Genomic DNA, 4,417 nt, shown 5'->3' on the forward strand with positions numbered 1-4,417 from the left:
ACATCATGCTTGGGAGGGTGGAGGGATGGCGCAGGAGGGGAAGGCCCTCTATGAGGTGGGTTGATTCAGTGATTGGGATAATTGGGATGAGAGTGTCAGAGACAGTGCAATTGGCACAGGAAAGAGCAGAGTTTAGGGCTGTTGTACATAGGGTCGCTATGAGTCGCAAGTGACTCGACGGCGCATAACAACAACAACATTTTGCTTGCATGTGATATTAATGATATTGTTCAATAGTTTCCACATTCATTTGGATCACCTTTCTTGGGAATGGGTACAAATATGCACCTGTTTCAATCTGTTGGTCAGACAGCTGTCCTCCAAATTTCCTGGCATAGACTGGTGAGCCCATCCATGGCTGCATCTGTTAATGGAAATAAGTCAACTGGTATTCCGTTGATTCCTTGGGACTTATTTTTTGCCAATGTCTTCAGTGCAGCTTCCATTTCTTCCTTTATTACTATTGGCTCCTGTTCATATGATACTTCCTGAAATTTTTCAGTCAATCAGTTCTTTCCAGTACAATGATTCTGTGTATTCCCTCCATCTTCTTTTGATGCTGTCTGGGTCATTCAATATATTGCCTATAGCATCTTTCAATGTTACAACTCTAGATTTAAATTTCTTTTTCAGTTCTCTCAGCTTGAGAAATGTGGAGTGAGTTCTTCCCTTTCTATTCTCTAACTCCAGCTTTTTGCACATTCCATTATAATACTTTTTTTTTCTTCTAGAGCTGCCCTTTGACATCTTCTGTTCAGCTCCTTTACTTTCTCCTGTTTTTCTTTGCTTTGGCTCTTAGAAATTCTAGTGCAATTTTTAGTCTCTTCTGACCTTCATTTTGGGTTCCCCCCCATTTTCGTAATGATCTTTCGCTTTCTTCATGGATCATATCCTTGATATTATCCCACAACTCATTTGGTCTTTGATTATTGGTGTAAGTGTACACTGTTGTTATTGCTTGCGACTCATAGCAACCCTATGTACAATAGCTCTGAATCCTGTTCTATCCTGTTCCAACCTTACTGTCTCTGACACACTTACCCCCATTGCCCCAGTGACTGAATCAGTCCATCTCATTGAGGGTCTTCCTCTCCTCCGCTGTCCCTCCACCCTCCCAAGCACGATACCCCTTTTTAAGAACCCGTCTCTCCTTGTAACATGTCTAAAGTATGTCAGTTCAAAATTAAGAAAGGTGTGTACCAGGATTATGTCCTCTCTATGTATATATTCAATCTGTACACTCAGTAAATAATTTGAAAGGCTAGATTCTATGAAGAAAAATATTGGATAAAGATCTGAGGAAGGCTCATTAATAACCTGTTATGAAGAAGACACAAACTTGCTTGTTAAAAGTGAGAAGTACTTGAAAAGCTTGCTGCAGAAGAAAGAAGAATGCAAGCTACAATATAGATTGCATATTAATGTCAAGAAAACAAAAATTCTCACTACTGAACCAATTGGCAATATCATGATACTTATTGTTGTTGTGTACTGTAATGTCAGAACCGGCCCATAGTGATCTGCTGTTGGGTTTTCAGAGGCAGTTAATCACACCAGAGGAGATTGCCCATCCTTCTACTGTGGAACAGCTGGTGGCTGTGAACAGTGTGCCTTTGGGATTACAGCACAGCTTCCTACCACCAAGATATATGGTTGGAGCTCATGATGCTGTTGTTGTTGTTAAGTGCTGTCAAGTTGAACACTACTCATAGTAACCCTATGACCAAAAGACCTGAAGCCTGTTTATAACTGTCATTGTTTCTCGAAGTTTATAAAGTTTCCAGAGACATGTTGTTTAGGAAAGGGATGCCACTTCTGCTTCCAAGCCTGTCTTAATTTGGGAGCTCCATCAAACACTGTCCACCATGGGTGACCATTATATACCATTTGACACACCAGTGGCACAGTATTCAGCATCACAGTAACTCCAGGTTTTCTCAGTACAACAAATTGACAGACCAGTGCTGTGTCATTTAGAAGAATGTTTGTCCCAAACACAATTAACACCAGACCTGAGGGCTCCAGGCCACAGCTCATTGTTAGCTAGATCTAAAAAATCTAATCAGCTCACACACAATTGTGAATGAAGTAAAAAAAACAACCAGTCAACACCTGACAATCAATCAACACAAAACATCCCACCTTCCAGAATCCAACTGCTTCACACATCAGTCTCCAACTGGAGACTTAGGAGATCGTGATAAATGAGAAAATACTAAAGATCAAATATTGAACATCAGTTATGTTGATCTATTGATCATATATCGAGTACCATGAATATATTGATCATGTATTGAACATAATGATGTTGTTGTTGTTAACTGCTGTTGAGTTGCGACCCTATGAAGGAAAGTCATCAACATTTGTGTGTCTTTCATCCTCTCTCCAGGTTCATACAGTTTCTGGAGGCAAGCTATTACAGAAGTTGATGCCTCTCCTACTTCCAAGAACATCATGATAGATGGAGAAAATATTGAAGCTGTCACTGTATTCATCTTACTTGGATTCAGTAGTCTGGAAGTCAGGAGATGTATTGTGCTGGAAAAGTCTGCAGTCAGGGATGTGTCCAAATATTTGAGGAGGAATGATGTCAGCTAGAGGTCTAAGGTATGCCTGACCCAGGGCATCGTTTTAGCAATAACTTGCTATGCATCTCAGAGCTGGACAGCGAATAAAGATGACAGGAGAGGAATGAATGCCTTTGAGCTGTGGTGTTGGAAAGAGTACTGAATACCCCAGGCACCACCAAAAGAACAAACAGATATGTGAGAAACTTCAACAAGAAGGGAGGCAAAATATAATAAAACCTCATCTCACATACTTTGGGCATGTTGCTAGGAGAGGCTATTCCTTGAACAGTGATATCATGCTTGGAAAGGTGGAGGGTTGGTAAAAGAGAGAAAGACCCTCAGCCAGATAGTTTGTCACAGTGATCGTAAGAATTGGTTCAATCATGTCAGAGATCGTGAGGATGGTACAGGGATCCCTATCAGACAGGGATCAGTTCTATTTTTCATGGGATCACTATGAGTTATATTCAACTTGACATCACCTAACAACAACAACAACAAAACTCTAATCATTAGAAATGGCAAATAGACAAGCAAAACAAAATAGAACAACAATAATCACAAACTCATGACCATACCAGGGACTGTCAAAGTTGTTGGACAGTTAAACCTCTCAAACACTGTTGGCAAAAACAAACAAACAACCTTATATAACCTCTTTGGAAAATAGTGTCACAGTCTCTTCAAATGTTTCACTCATGTATTTTGCCCTTAGAAATAACACAGACACATGCTCATAGTGAATTTTCATAGCTGTATTATTTGTAGTGGCTCCAAATGAAAAAGAACCCAAATAACCATCCATAAGTGCACAGATAAACAAACTGTGATACATCCATGCTGCTGGATTCTACGCACTTATAAAAAGGAATGAACTGAAAGTATGCATAAACTTCAAAACTAATATGCTGACTGAAAGAAGACAGACCAATACAGCACATGCTGCGTGATTTTATTTATTCCATTTATTCAAAACTGTCTAATGTGACAAGTTCTCTACAGTGGCAGAAAACAGAGTGGCTGCCTTCTGAGAGGGGTGGAGGAAGGAATGGATGGGCAAAGGGGGAGAAGAAAATTCTTGGGGATTGTATCTTGATTGTATACATGGTGGTTTCATGGGTGTGAAATTGTACCAAATTGATCCAAATATACACGTTAAATATGTAGAAGTTAGTACTTCAATTATACCTCAAGCATATACCCTCATTCAGCATCCTTTGGAATAATCAGAAGTGGTTATTGAGATGGCCAGTGTAGACATGCCTGCTGCTCAGAGTTTTAGCTGAAGACTGGCAAAAAGCTGAGACCTCAATAGGACAAAGATGACAATGAACTTAAAGGGGAGAGTCAGTGTGGTTCTCTTGTTATTGACAAGATCAAGATCCTCAGGAGAATAAGGCAATTATCAGATGTTTATTGACTTTTGTTGGCTCCAGAGATAGATTGATAAAAAACTTACATGAGAACTATTGAATTATGAAAGAACCATATACAAGAATTATGAAGGATAATGAATTACTTATGGAGAAGTGTTACAGGGGGTGTGGAGGACTCGCAACTGGATGGTCAGATAATGGTTCAGAGCTTGCAGACTCAGTAGAAAATAGCTGTGATCACAGATGTGCTTGTTTGCTTCCTGTTGCTTTTATTACTTAGCTGTGCTTTGTGACCTGACCTTGGCTATCTCTCTGTATCAGTTTCCTTATTTGTAAAATGGGAATGATTTTATATCTCACATAGTTTTTAGAAAATTGAGTAAAATGAGAAATGTAAGACCCTGAGCAGTGGCTGGTGTAGAGAGAGCATTCATTCATCCAGAAGTTTTATTATTTTTTTAATTTGTAGAA

Source organism: Elephantulus edwardii, unplaced genomic scaffold, assembly GCF_000299155.1.
Source record: "Elephantulus edwardii isolate Elephantulus edwardi_28Jun2011 unplaced genomic scaffold, EleEdw1.0 scaffold00535, whole genome shotgun sequence".
NCBI lineage: Eukaryota > Metazoa > Chordata > Mammalia > Macroscelidea > Macroscelididae > Elephantulus > Elephantulus edwardii.